General features: G+C 38.7%; 1 protein-coding gene and 1 pseudogene across 3 annotated transcripts in view; both read right to left on the bottom strand.

Annotated features, from left to right (window-relative positions):
- Window positions 1-15,842, bottom strand: part of Lin28b (lin-28 homolog B) — a 117,637-nt gene that overhangs the window by 65,164 nt on the left and 36,631 nt on the right. The gene's annotated exons all lie outside the window — the stretch shown is intronic.
- On the bottom strand, window positions 923-1,534 carry LOC101565125 (annotated as a pseudogene).

Below are 15,842 nucleotides of genomic sequence, written 5' to 3'. Positions count from 1 at the left end.
CAGTGTATTATTTGTTGAAACTGTACTTTCGATTTGATTTGAAACTGTCTCATTGCTATATGTTTATCAATAAAACTTTGAAAAAAAAAAACCTGCTGATGCTTCTCAGAATCATTGCCTCATGCATTTTGTGTGTATAACTCTCTGGCTTTGCCCCGTCATGTTTCCTAGCTTTTCTCCTTGCCCTCTCTACGCTGTCTAATCCTCAAGTTATCGCTTTCCTTTTAATCTACCCTATTTCTTCAAGAGTTCCTCCTACTTTCTATTCCAGGAGATTTACTGTTTGTTTTAATATTTAGATTTTTTAATCCACTTTGACGTTAGGTTAGTGCATGGTGATAGACATGGGTCAAGTTTTAGTTTTCGGCATGTAGAGAGCCAGTGCTTCCAGCACCATTTGTTAAAGAGACTATCTTTCTTACAGTAAGCATGTTTGGCCGCTTTGCTGAATATCAGGTGGCTGAGTGTGTTCACAGAGGCCTCTGCATCTTCTTCTTTTTTTTTTTTTTTTGTTTAAAAATAATTTATTTGATTCTGGTGACAGAGGGAAGGCCAAGAAGTGAGGCTGCAATGCCTTATCTGTGTGCCTCTGGCCGTCCCACAACTACAGAGTATGGCATTAGGCCAGAGGGACAGGGTGCCCCATCAGGGTCTTTCAACACTGCAAGGTACCTTGTAGTTCTATTCCTTCTCTAAGGTTCTCCTCAAGGTTAGAAATTCCATCGTGTGAGACTTAAAGCTGTTCAAGTACCCTCACGGGAAGACTTTGGGGAGAGACTATGGTGCTTTCTTCCTCCCAGCTTGGGGTCCCAGGGGGCCTGTGGCACCTAGACAGCTGCCCCTGGGGCCCCCACATCCCAGGGCAGTGCTGGAGGAAGGGCAAGCCAGGCCAAGCATGAGGAAGAAACAGTCTTTATTGGGCTCAGACTAGAAGACTGTGGGTCTTGAGGACCTCTGTGAACTTATAGATTTTTTTCTCCACATTCTTCTCAGCCTGTTTCCATAGCCTCATGATCTGCTTCTTCTTCCTGTAATGGATCTTGGCCTTCTCCTTCCTCTTCTCCTCTAGGGTGGCTGTCACTGCCTGGTACTTCCAGCCAACCTCATGAGGCAGGTGGCCTAGGTAGGCAAATTTCCTCGTTGGCTTCAGGCGCACAACCTTGAGGGCAGCAGGAACCACCATTCACTTTTTCTTGTCATAGGGTGGCAGGATCCCATCAAACACCTTGAAGCGGTCCAGGGCAGCCTGGCCTCGCTTGGTCTTGTGGGGCAGCATCCCTCGCAGTGTAAGCCAGAAGATGCGGCTGGGGGCCTGGAAATGGTAGGGGCCGCGGGATGGGTTGGTGTTCATCCGCTTGCGGAGGAAGGCCAAGTACTTCAACTTATTTCTGTAGAAACTGCCAGAAATGTTGATACCCTCGCAGCGTACAGCCACCACCTCACAGCCTAGCAGTACCTGCTTGACCACAATGGCCACCAGGAGGCCCAGGAGATGGCCTCGGTCATCCAGCACCAGGACCTGCCCCTCCGCCATCTTTGGCAGACACCAGGGAAAGGAGCTGCATCTTCTAATCTATTCCATTAATCCCTAGGTCTGTTTCGTTGCCAATACCATGTCGATTTTATCACAGCAGCTTTGTAGTATAATTTCAAGTCAGGAAGTGTAATACCTCCTGTGTTGTCTTTGTTGCTCAGGATTGCCTTTGCTATTTAGGTCTTTTCTGATTCCAAATAAATTTTAGGAACGATTTCTCTAGGTCTGTGAGGTATGTTGGTGGTAGTTTAATAGGGATTGCATTAAATCTATACAATTTTGGGAATATGGCCATCTTCACAATGTTCATTCTTCCTATCCAGGAGCAGGGAATATCTTTCCATTTTCTGAAATCCTCTACAACCTCTTTTTTCAGAGTACTGTAATTTTCCTTGAAAAGATCTTTGACTCCTTTGGTTAAGTGAATTCCAAGGTATTTCATTTTCCACGGTGCTATTGTAGAAAGTATTGTTTCTCTAATTTCCCTCTCAGTGTGTTTCTTATCTGTGTAGAAGAATGCTATTGACTTTTGAATACTGACTTTGTATCCTGCTATGCTACTGAAGTTGTGTATCAATTCTAGTAGCTTCTTGGTGGAGTTTTTTGGGTCTTCCAAGTAAAGTATCATGTCATCTGTAAATAATGATGTTAAGTTCTTCTTTACCTATTCTTATTCCTTTTATTTCTCCCTCTTGTCTAATGGCTCTAGCTAATGATTCCAAAACTATATTGAATAGTGGGGGTGATAGAGAACATCCTTGTCTTGTACCAGATCTGAGAGTAAAAGATTTCAGTTTTTCCCCATTTAGAATTATATTAGCCGCTGGGTTGTCACAGATGGCTTTTATCAAATTGAAGTAGAGGCCTTCTATTCCAATTTTTTTGTAGGACTTTGAACATGAATGAGTGTTGTAGACTTTGTCAAAAGCCTTTTCTGCATCAGTTGAGATGATCGTGTGGTTTTTAGATTTTGCTCTATTAATACAGTGTATTACATCCTGTATCCCTGGGATGCATCCTACCTGGTCGTGGTGTATGATCTTCTCAATGATTTCCTGTATTCTATATACTAGGATTTTATTGAGGATTTTGGCATCTATGTTCAAGAGGGAGATTGGCCTTAGTTCTCTTTTTTAGTTGTGTCCTTCCCTGGTTTTGGAATCAGTATAATACTTGCCTCGAAGAATGATTTTGGGAGGACTGCTTCCTTTTGAATTTCATTGAAGAGTTTGAGGAGTGTAGGAATTATATCTTCTATTAATTTCTTGTAGAATTCAGCTGTGAATCCACCCGGACCTGGACTTTTCTTTGTCGGCAGGTTTTTTTATTACATTTCGTATTTCACTGGCTGGTATTGGGTTATTGAGAGTTATTATATCTTCTTGATTCAGTTTTGGTAATTTGTACCTTTCTAGGTATCTGTCCATTTCGTGTGTCTTCTATTCTGTGAGCATAAAGATTCTCAAATTAGCTATTGATAATCTTCTGAATTTCCATTGAGTCTGTGGTGATTATGCCCTTTCATTCCTTATCACTTGTACTTGGATTTTTTCCTTCATTTTTTTGATGAGGTTAGCTAGGGGCTTATCAATTTTATTTAGTCTTTTAAATAACCAGCTTTTTGATTCATCAATTCTTTGAACTGTTTTCTTCCTCTCCATTGAATTAATTTCTGCTCTAATCTTTATGATTTCTTCCCATCTTTGGGCTCTGGGTTTGGTTTGCTCTTCCTTTTCTAGTTGTTGAAAGTGCAGCATTAGGGTGTTTATGTCCTGTTGTGTTCTCCTAATGTGTGAGTTCACAGCTATGAATTTCCCTCTGAGAACTGCTTTCATCGCATCCCATAAATTCCGATAAGTTGTGGTTGAATTTTCATTGAATTGTAGATACTGCTGAATATCTTGTTTAATTTCATCTGTGACCCATTGATTGCTGAGTAAGGTGTTGTTTAATTTCCATGCATTGGGGAGTTTTCTGGTTTCTTTTATCATTTATTTCCAGTTTCACTGCACTGTGATCACATACTATGCATGGGATAATTTCTGTTTTCTTGCATATACTTAAGCATGACCTATGGACTAGTATGTGGTCTATTTTAGAAAATGACCCATGTGCAGCTGAAAAGAATGTGTGTTCAGCTGTTGCTGGGTGGAACACTCTGTATATGTCCATCAAGACCATTTGTCCCAAGCTCTGGTTCAGTTCTGCTACTTCTTTGCTAATTTTTTGTCTGGTTGACTTATCTTTTTGGGATAAGGGGGGTGTTAAGGTCTCCTGTTAAGATTGTGGTCTTAGATATTAGATTTTTATGTCCATTAAGATTTGTCTTATATAGTTGGGTGCTCCTCATAGATATTCATGGCTGTTACTTCTTCCTCTTGAATTTTTCCCCTAAGCAGTATATAATGGCCTTCTTTATTTCGCTTGATCATTGTTGGTTTGAAGTTGAGACTGTCTGAGCATAGGATTGCTATCCCTGCTTTTTTCTGAAGTGCTGGACCATGTAGTATTGTTTTCCATCCTTTAAGCCTATGAATGTCTTTTTGATTTAAGTGTGTTTGTTGTATACAGCATATTGTTGGATTTTGTTTCCTAATCCACTGTGCCAGTCTCTCCCTTAACTAGTGAATTGAGTCCATTTACATTGATGGTTAGAATTGAGATGTGTTGACTTACGATTGACATGTTATTTACCTACTGTTGTTTACTCCATTTTCTCCTGTGTTTAACTGTTTGCCCTATTTAGTGGGTTCCTTCTGTTCTCGTTCATGGAGTTCTGATCATTTTGGTCCCTCTCTAGAACATCTTTCAGTAGTCTGTGTAGGGTTGGCTTTTTCATCATGAAATTCTTTAGTTGTTCTTTGTCATGGAAGTATTTCACTTTTCTATCAAACTTGAAAGAGAGTTTTGCAGGGTATAGTAGTCTTGGCTAGAATTTGTTTTCATAGAAGACTTGAAGTACTTTGCTCCATGCTCTTCTTGCCTTCATGGTTTGTGAAGAGAAGCCAGCCGTAATTCTGATGGGTTTTCCTTTGAATATGATCTGCTTCTTTTCTCTAGTAGCTTTCAGTATATTATTCTTGTGCTAGATTTCTGGGATCTTGACGATTGTATATCTCGGTATGTTTTTAATTGAGTTGAAGTTATTTGGCATTCTATATGCTTTGGATACCTGAATGTCAGATTGTTTCCTCGTATTTGGGAAGTTCTGCTATTACTTCTGCCCATATTTTTTTTTATATCATTTGTATTGACTCCTTTCTCATTGATACCTATTAGTCTCACATTGTTCATCTTTGCCATCATCTTGAAAGTGATGGATTATTTTTTTCCTGCATCCTATTTGTTTTTAGGAGATCCTTTCTTACCTTTTCACTAGCTGCACCAGCGTTTTCAAGATCTGAAACTCTGTCTTCACTTTCACTCAAACGGTTTTGCAGGCTTGTGATTGAGATTTTAAGTTCCTCTATATCTCTTTGACTCTGCTTCATGCGATCTATTTCTTTCCTGTATTGCTCATTCGAGGAATCTGTCATATTTGTAATCTCCTCTATTTTTTTTATCAATGTCTTCTCTATAAGCAGTTATTAATTCTTTTACTGCAGAGTTTTTTCAGATTGGGTTTTCTCCATATGTTTCTGTATTTGATTCTTTACTTCAGATGGTATGAATTCAAAGATTTTTTTATTTCAGAAATTAATTCTGCTCTGAGTTCCTCTCTACCTTTCTATTGTTGTTTCTTTACTTGCGATGCTGTTAATTCATACATTTCAGCTGAGCTAGTGTTTTCTGCACTTGCTCTGGGTGGGCACTGGGTTTCCCCCATATGTTTATTAGATTCTTTTACTTCAGAATCTATGAATTCAGAGATTCCTTTTTTCATTTTAGGAATTAATTCTGCTCTGAGTTCCTCTATACCTTTCTGCTGTTGTTTCTTTACTTCCGATGCTATCAATTCATTCATTTCAGCTGAGCTAGTGTCCTCTGCACTTGTTATGGGTGGACTCAAGGCCTGAGATTGCATTCTGTTCCTTGTCTTTGTCAGTTCGTATAGCACTGACCTCTGACCTTTGGTGTAGAGTTTTGGTGCAGTTATAACCTTAGCACCTACTGAAATTCAGGTGCAGATCTATTAAGTTTGAGTTTATCCAGTTATGCCTGGCCTGGATCTAGCTGTTGTGTTCAGCTCCTTCCTGTTGCAGTCCTTGGAAGTGAACCTGTTGTGCTCCTCTGGCACAATAGTGAACCTGTGGTGCGCCCCTGTGTTGCCCCTGGCCCAGGGGGCACAGGGCAGTGGAGCACTGCTACTCTCCCACACACTAGTCAGGTCTGGGCTTGGCCTGGACATGGGAGGTCCTGAGAGAGTTGCAGATGCTCTCACTCACTCTGCGGGCTTGGGGGCAGGGACTTCGGAGGATTGCAGGGGTCTCGGCGTGGTAGAGGGTCTCACATGGGTGCCTGAGTTTTGGTCTGGAGGGGTCCCGTGGGTGCAGGGAAGCCCACCACGCCCAGTCTCAATAGCCCTCTCAGTTTGCTCTGGGAGCAAGGCTGGCATCGCATGCTGGGGATCGAATCCCAGTCCCTGCACCTGTCTGAGCAGACACTTTAGTTTGCCGAGTATTTGGCTGGCCCTCAAAAAGGATCTATAAATGCAAAACAAACACGTATAAACACTAATCGTCTTCAAAGTTGTACTAGTTTGGAAGTAGTCTTCCAAAAATACAAATTAATACTAGAATGCAATGGAGAATGATGCTGTATGGCTGTAACTCCACTAGGAAGGCTGAGGCAGGAAGATCTCAGGTTTGATGCTATCCTAGAAAACTATGAGACAATGTCTCAAAAAATTAAAAATAAAAGAGGTTAGAGATATAACTTAGCACTAGCATGCTTGTCTAGCATGTGTGAAATTATGGGTTCAACCCTCAGTTAGACACACACACACACACACACACACACACACAGACTACAAGGCAATACAAACTATTAGAATGGCTCACCAGTTCGATGTTGAATTAACTAGAATTTTATACACTGTTAGTATGGGCATAAAAAGAAAGCTCAAATTGGATGATGGTGGCACATGACTGTAATCTCAACACTGTAGGATGCTAAGGCAGGAGGATCATAAATTTAAGGCCCACTTGGGTTATTTAGTAAGATGCTATCTCAAGATACAAAATTTTAAAAAAGGCCTAGGGTTGTAGCTCAGTGTATAGGCTCTAGGTTCAATCTTTAGTACCACGAAGAATTTAAAAATGTACATTTGTTTTAGAAAAAGTTACTTGATCTTTTACAGAATTAAACCTATCCTAAGACACTAGATTCCAATGAGAGGAATATATCCAAGAGATATAAAAACACATGTCCACCTAAAAACTTGTGTCTAAATGTTTGTAGTATGTTTATACACAATTATCCAAAACTCGAAATCATGTAGATATCCTTTAATAGAATAAACATTTTTCTCAGTACACAGAATAATATAGAGCAATAAGGAAAAACGATGCCCTACACATTATAGTATTTCAAGAGTTGTGAAAATTCTGATTTATCTCAAGTACAAGCTAACTAGTTTGCTACAACTTTACAGAATTTGATAGAAGGCACAATACTATAGCATCAGAAATAAAGCACAGTTTATTATTCTACACAACAGCAGTAGCCTAAGTATCAACATTTTTGTGATGCTTCAAGTCCCAATTCCCACAAGGTGATGTAAAGACAGATGTCATCGACACTGCGAAGACTATATTACAAGAAAGGAACACTGATCTTAAGGAACCTAATTTTTTATAATGATGGCAAAATCAGAACATTCTACAGGCTCCAGCATGCTGTTGGCATTCTTATAAATAAGCAAATTAAGAGCAAGATTTTTTTTTTTTTTTTTTTTTTTTTTTTTTTTTTCAGAACCAGGGATTGAACTCAGGCCCTTACCCTGAGCCATTTGTTGGTAAGATTCTTACCAACAAATTAATGTACCTATTGAGCACAGTAGCACTATAAAGGCTGATGCAATTTCCTGAAACTCTGGAAGGAAAGTGATCAGAAAAAAGAAGCCGAAGAGAAAGGCAGGTGGGTCCAAGTGAAATGCCACCCTGCCCTGCCTGGAGAAGCAGAATTGGAAGGGGGACACAATGGAAGAGTCCAAGCTGCTATAATCCATTCCCTAAGAATTTACAGCATAAGATGGGGAGGAAACGCTGCTATTCAGTGCCGAATTAGTGGCTACGTATTTTAGGTTTTGGGTTTGTCTCAGTTACTCTTCTCTTGTTGCTGGGACAAATACCCAACACCCAAAATGAAGAAGGAAAGGTTTATTTAGTTCACAGTTTCTGGAGGTTTCAGTCCATAATCAGCTGGCTCCAAGGCAGAGTGGCACTGGGCAGAGAGCAACCTTTCACAGCAGTGACAAAGAACAAGAGAGCAAAATGGAGGAGTTGCAGCAACAATGGCAACAGAAAGGAAGTCTGACTCTCTGTCTCTCTGATATTACATTCAGGCTATATGCCTCAGGCTGGGTGTAGCACTCACACCCATAATCCCAGTAGTACTCAGACCCATAATCCCAGCCTTGGATCATCTATAATCCTGGTAGATCATGAGTTAATCACAAACTCTAGAAGACCCATGACTGCATGAGGCTTTGGGGGGACACCTACAGACAAACCATAACAGGGTTCAGTACTTGTTACTGCTTAAGACTGTATAAAGGTCCTTTGCATTGTAAGAATGATTTTCTTAATTTAACAGATATGTTGTACCCTCACCCCAGAGTAATAAGTACTTGGGCAAACTCTCATCATACCCAGTTGTGTCATGTCTTTACTCTTTATTTTCAGTGTTTTTGTTGCTGAAAAATGTGAAGCATTATGCAGCAGATATATATCCAACTGGTCAAATATTTATGAAGTATTTATACTGGAATGAGGCTAGTACCTGAAATTACTATGGGAAAAAGATGTACAAAAATAAATGGAAGGCAATCTATGATGTTTATGATGTTAGTTAATCAAACTGGTTTTTAGTTAAACTGTTTAAAAGCAAAAAGTTAAAGTAAATAAGCCTAGAGATTATCTCAGTGTGAAGGTCTTGGATTTAATTCTCTGGTTTTTAAAAATATTTATTTATTTACTTGACACAGGGTCTTGCTATGCAGTTCAAGACTCATAGTGATCCTCCTGTCTTAGCTGCCTCAGCGCTGGAATTATAGGCTTGCATGGGTCTTTACGCTTGACAGGCAGGTACTTAGACTGTTGAGCTATCTCCTCAACCCCCAGAATTTCTTTTTTTGAAAAAGAAATTATGTAAATCCACTTATTAGAAGTTTTAGAGTGGATAAAAACTGACTACTGTAGGTCATAAGTAAAAGAGTTGTTGTCTGTGAGTGAAGTCTGAATATGAGGGATCTTCCTGAAGTAATGGTGATATTCAAAAGTCTTGAGAGTAGCTAGTTCTGGTTACTAAATGTACATATTTGTCAAAGTTACTGACTTTATGCATTCCAATAAATGTCAATTGTACCTCAAGATTTGGAACTCCAGTTAAATACAAGGATTTAGGGGACACTGTGTTGGCATATGAGTTTAAGGCCAGCCTGGGCCAAACAGTGAATTGAAGAGCAGCCTGAACTATATAGCAAGACCCTATCTTAGAAAGGGGGAAAAAAAAAGGAGAGAAAACAGATTCATAAAAACAAAACATATATAGAATTTTTTAAAAAGATTTATTTATTTGGTATAGGGTCTCACTACGCAGCTCAGACTCGTAGTGATCTTCCTGTCTCAGCCTCCTCAGCACTGAGATTACAGGCATGCACCACCACATCCTGTTTCAGTGGCCAGCACAGTATGGGGCCAGCACAGCATGTGGTACTAGGGATTGAACCCAGGTGCTTGTGGCTTGTCAGGCAGGCACTTAGTCTGTGGGGCTATCTCCCCAGCTTCACATATAAAATTATATGGAAAAAGAATAAGGTCTGGAAAGATAGCTCAGTGGACTAAGCCACTGAGGCAAACACAGGGGCCTGAGTTCGATCTCCAGTACCACATGCCACCCTAGCCCTGATCCTGGGCACACTGAGCAGGCCACCAAGTCTGGGCATGGTGGTACACACCTGTAATCCCAGTGCTGGGGAGGCTAAAAATTGGAGGACTGCTACAAGTCCAAGCTGCACAGTGAGACGCTGTTCCAAATACATAAATTAAAAAAAAAGTATAGAAAAATGTTAATGACATAATTTAGGCTTTACTTTTAATGATGCTCAGTTAAAACTAACTTTTTTGTATGTTTCAAAGTTTTCATTTAGGGCTGGTGAGATGATGGCTCAGTGGTCTAAAGCCTTGCAGCCCTTCCTTTTCTCCAATTTTTGAAAGAACTTAAGTGTAAAATGAACAACTTACTGGTTTGGAAAATAAAATTATAACCTACTACAATAAATATGAAGGGAAAGTAGAGAAAAAGTTGCTAACTTAGTGAGGTGGTTATGTTAATAGTATGGTAATGTTACTACACTTGCAAATATAGATAATGTGAGCAATAAAATGAAAACCTAAACTTTACAACATAAAGCACAAATAAAGTAACTATGACTAGGAGAAATTTTATTTGACACAGGCCACTAACATATTTGAGATACTTTTTTAATTATATAGAATAATTTATCATTAAAAAGATATATTTTTTTTTCTTTTTTTGTGGCACTGGGAATTGAATTCAAAGCCTTGCGCATGCTAGGCAAGTACTCTACCACTGAGCTACATCCCCAGCCCAAAAAGATGTATTTCTAAATATACATACTTATTCTCAGCAAAAAAATAAAATGTAAGAGAAGAATCTGGTAATTTAAAATTTCTAATATAGGGGATGAGAAGCATGATCAAAAGTAATCAGGAGGGCTGGTGAGATGGCTCAGTGGTGTAAAGCACCTACTTAGAACAAGCTAAGCTAAGCAGGGCACAGGGACCGCGGTTCAATCCCCCAGCACCACATGCCAGCCAGCCCTGCCTCCTGGTGGGCTGGGCTGGCCACACACACACACAAAATAAATAAATAAATTTTTTTAAAAAAAGCTGTCATGTTATAAAAAAAGTAATCAGGATATAATGTATACGCTCAATCCCCCCAAATGAATGTAATTATTATATATTCCAAACAAACCACAATTTTTAAAAACTTTTAAACAAAATTTAAAAATCTCCAATATGCACAATTTTTATGTGTCAATATACTTTTAAAAATTTACTCCTAGAATCTCAAAAAATTGTTTAATAAAATTTCCAAATTAGCCATTTATAATTCAATGATGCAAGTAGTTGTTAAATATTGACATATTTTTATGACTATAATTCAACATAAAAAGTCCTACAATTCTTGCATGCTTCTGATTCAGTTTCAGTAATGATCTCTAAATCACTTTTAGTCACTGTTCAGAAAGACAGCTTACATTTTTTATAGAATTTTAATATTTTTACTAACAAATTTACTCAACAGTAATTTGCAACATGTTTTCTGGAGTGGCAATTCCTAAGTCTTACAGCCACTGAATTTGAAAGGGACCTCAGACATCACACTATTAGAAGACATATTGCTAAATGCATTAAAATAGAACAAGAGTAAACAAATTATAATATATGCATGAGAAGAATGGGACCGTGGTAGCAATTACAGTTGTTACAAATATTTTAGTGGCCCTCTTCTCTCACAGTAAGAAGATAAACTTGTATTTTCCTGCTATTTTTAAAATTACAGGGGATAGGGGCTGGGGAGATGGCTCAGTAGAATAAGCACCTACCTGGCAAGCACAAGGACCCAAGTTTGATCCTCAGCCCCACAGGCCCTGCAGTCTCGGCCCCAGACCCCTGGGCACGCCAATTCCACCCTGGATGCCAGCGCCCACTCCGTGGCCTGGAACCGGGTGTGGTGGCACATCCCTGTAATCCCAGCACTCAGGAGGCTGAGCATGGAGGATCTCTGCAAGTGTGAGACCAGCCTGGGGGCTACAAAAGTGAGCATAAGGCCAGCCGGAACTGCATAGTGACACCGTGTCAATAAATAAATAAATAAAATTAAAAATGGCTGTGTGGCTTATTCTGATTTATGAGGTATGAAATGTTAGTATACACTTTCTGAGCAAGTACATAATATACTTAATGTCTTATTTCTCAAAAATTAGAGAAGCAAATTTTAAGATGGAGCCTTATAATTTTGAGTCCCAGTACAAGGAACATGAACAGAAAACCCTACAGACCACAATACATGTTTGGTATAAGACTAAAACTTTCATTGTATTATGTTGCAAAAAGTTGATATTGCATGGTACCTAAACATAAAGTTTGACTGTTCTGAGTCCAACAGAAATTAAAGTATATTCTTTATGTTCATACCAAAAATCCAAAATATTTGGCATTAGGGGCTGCCAAGTGAGCAGCAAGGAAAAATACACTGGATGTCATATACTAAGTACTGTCAAAGCATTTAGTAAATCTGTCACACAACAAAATGTCTAGATCACTCTTACAGAGAAACATCCAGGGCTTGATGTACAGCTCAGTGACCAAATACAAGTTTAAGCAGGAGGCCTACAATTCTACCCCAGCACCAAAACAATAATAAAGGGATATTCCAGATCTGGGTGTAGTGTCACAGTTATTATCTCCCCAGCACCCTAAGACTGAAGCAGGAGGATCACAAATTCAAGGCCAACCTGGAGGGTCTAGCAAGACTCTACCTTAAAATTAAAAGAAGGACTGGGACAAGCTGCACCAGCCCTGCCCCCAGGCATGCTGAGCTGGCCACCCAGACCAGGTAGGCACCATGGCGCATGCCTGTAATCCCAGTGCTGGGGAGGTTGAAAACAGGAGGATCACTATGAGTCTGAGTTGCATAGTGAGACTGTATACCAAATACATTTTTAAAAAGTACAATAAATAAATAAATAAAATTAAAAAATGAGAATGTAACTTGGTACCAGAAAACAAGAGCCCAAAGCCACCAGTCACTTAAAAGTGGGGCCAAAACAAGCAAACAGAAACAATCTAGACAAAACAGAAACATTAAAAGAAATCTAAAAAACATCATCAATATTCTGAGATAAAAGATTACAGTACTGTATATAAGGAAAATAAGTTAGGAGTGTTCTAAGAACATGAGGAAGCTCTTGGAAATTGAATTATTAGACAAATTTTAAAGCTCAATAGAAATGCCAGGAAGATTGCTCAGTGGCATAAGTGCCTGCCTGGCAAGTGCAAGGTCCTGAGTTTAATCCCTAGTACAAAATAAAACAAAAACCCTCAGCAGAAACCATAAAAAATTAAAGAAATATTTCCAAAAGATAACAAAGTCAAAAATGAACAAAGTAAGAAGATTAAAATCCAAGTTATAAAAATAAAGCTATAACAAAGGAGGGGACTTTATAAAGCATAGTTCCAAGAAGTGAACTTGAGTTTTTATAAAGAAAAGATCGAGGGCTGGTGAGATGGCTCAGTGGTCTAAAGCACCTACTTAGAACAAGCTTAGCAAAGCATAAGGGACCACGGTTCAATCCCCCAGCACCACATGCCAGCCAGCCTCGCCCCCTGGTGGGCTGAGCTGGCCACACACACACACAGACACACACACACACACACACACACACACACACACACAATAAATAAATAAATAAATAAATAAATATTAAAAAGAAAAGATCGAGTCATGACAAAAATTAATTTAGAAACTTGAAATGACTGATATACCACAGACTAGCTCAGGGTAAAAAATGAGGTTAAAAAAATCTTCTAGGAAAGAGTTAGATTTCATGAAAAGATTCAGATGGGCAACAAATACGTACTAGAATATAAGAAAAAAAATTCTAAAACCCATCTATTTCTGTATGAATTCCATACCTCACCAATTATCAGACAAATGGAATCCTGAAAACTTATCTTCCTTCTTTCCATTTTTTAAAAGAAATTCAAGGATATCTTCTACTAAAACATTGGAGAAAATTAAGAAAATGAAGACCTGAGATCAGACATAGTAAAGAAAATTCCCAAGATGAGAGTACAGGAAAGCTGAGGATGACAGCTTCCCATCCAGCATGTGTAGAACAGCAGATTTTAGATCGCAGCAGGATTGTGGTAAGCTGTAGGAAGGGATAATTGTAAGGGAAAAAAGAAATTCCCAGGTGATATATTTTCAGCTGCTGAGAGTAATTTCTAATTCTGTTTAAGATTTTGGAGTTATTCATTAATGATAATATTTTGGAGTTATTAATTAATAATATATACAGTTCCCAATTTAGGATGGCTTGACTTAATAATGCTTTGGCTTCATGATGGTACATGCAGGGATGGGGATACAGCTCAGCGGCACAAGTGCCTGCCTGGCAAGCACAAGGCCCTGAGTTCAATTACTGGTACCGAAAAAAAAGTTTGGTACATTCAGTAGAAATGATGCTTAAAATTTTGAAATCTGATCTTTTCCTGGGCTAGCAACTTTCTTAAAATTCTCTTTTGATGCTAGGCAGCAACAGTGAGCCACAGCCACATTATCAGAGTAAACCACAGATACTCTGCAGTATAGACTGTTCTTCAACAAGGCTGTCAAGTTAGCTGCATCTAATGCATTTTTTTACTTAGGTATATCTTTGGCTTATGGTATTTTTCATTTACATGGGCTCACTGGGATCTAGCCCTATCAGAAGATAAGCAAAAGGTTAAGCAAAAGAAAACAGAAATAATGAGTCTAAAAAAGTTTGGGGTTTTTTTGGTTTGTTTTTTTGGGTGTTTTTTTTTTTTTTTTTTCTTTTCGGGTATTTCTGGAGTGTTGCAAGGGATTAACAGAGCCTTGTATATCCTTTTTTTTCCTTTTTTTAAAATTAATTTAATTAAGAAACAAATAGCAATGAGACAGTTTCAAAACCAATTAGTAGGACAGTTTCAATGATTAATACATGTCGTATTGTTGTCTTCCTAGTGGTTATTCATTCTACAAGATGCAGACATGATATCCTGTCCAAACACTATTAGTACAAATCTTTCTTCTCACTGAATTAAGAGAAAGTAGCTGTATATCTACCTTAACTATTTTGTAAATACAGATACCAAAATGGCCCTTTATTTGTATCCCCTTTTTTGTTTAGTTTTGTCAGAGATAGGTATCCCATTGCCGTTTAAATACTGTAGGTGCGTGAATTCAGCAAAATAATCCAATATAGTCCAGTAGTCCATAATAGTAGTGGGTTATCTGTAGGACTGGTAAACTAGCACTAATTCTGTTTTTTAAATTAATTTATTTATTTGTGTGTGTGTGTGTGTGTGTGTGTGTGTGTGTGTCCAGCTCAGCCCACCAGGGGGCGGGGCTGGCTGGCATGTGGTTCCTGTGCTTTACTAAGCTTGTTCTAAGTAGGTGCTTTAGACCACTGAGCCATCTTACCAGCCCCAATTCTATTTTTTTAATTGAGAAACAAATATCAATGAGACAGTTTCAAAGCTGATTAATAGAACATTTTCAATAATTAATACATTATACAATGTTATCTTCTTAGTGGTTATCCACAGTACAAGAAGCAGACAGGATATCCTGTCCAAACACAATTACTACAAATCTTTCTTCTCATTGAATTAAGCAAAAGTAGCTGTATATCTATCCTAACTATTCTGTATATACAAATACAAAAGGGTCCTTCCTTTGTATCCCCTTTTTTTTGTTTAGTCCTGTCAGAGATGGAAATTCTATTGGCATCTAAATATTATAGGCGCTTGAATTCAGCAAAACAATCCAACACAGTCCAGCAGTCTACAATAGTAGTGGGTTATCCGCAGAAGTTACTGACTTGAGCCTTTTACAGCTCAGCATATTTATACAGCTTTACTTTATATACCTCGTTTTTATACTTTTCTACTAGATGGTTAAGACCAAGAAAAAGCAAGACCTATATAACAAGAAATGTTAACTTCTGTATCTGTTAAGATCAGTCAAGTCCCCTCAGGATTTATCCTGTAACCCTGTATTGCACTTTGTAGATATTTTGTCAGTGTCAGCCATGCATATCCTGAGTAAATGCTCTACCAAAGAGCTACACCCTCTACCAAATCCCAAGAAGCCAAATTCAGGATTTTAAACCAGGAAGCCTGGCTCCAAGGCAACATAGAGCACTTCTTAGACAAAAGCTATATTATGGTACTAGTCAGTTCAAATGTATTTCTTAACCAAAGAAAAGTCACCATCGGGGCTGGTGAGATGGCTCAGTGGTCTAAAGCACCTACTTAGAACAAGCTTAGCAAAGCACAGGGACCGCGGTTCAATCCCCCAGAGGTAGAAG

This window comes from Octodon degus, unplaced genomic scaffold (assembly GCF_000260255.1).
Source record: "Octodon degus isolate 3935 unplaced genomic scaffold, OctDeg1.0 scaffold00090, whole genome shotgun sequence".
Lineage (NCBI taxonomy): Eukaryota > Metazoa > Chordata > Mammalia > Rodentia > Octodontidae > Octodon > Octodon degus.
This window is presented reverse-complemented; position numbering and strand designations above follow the sequence as displayed.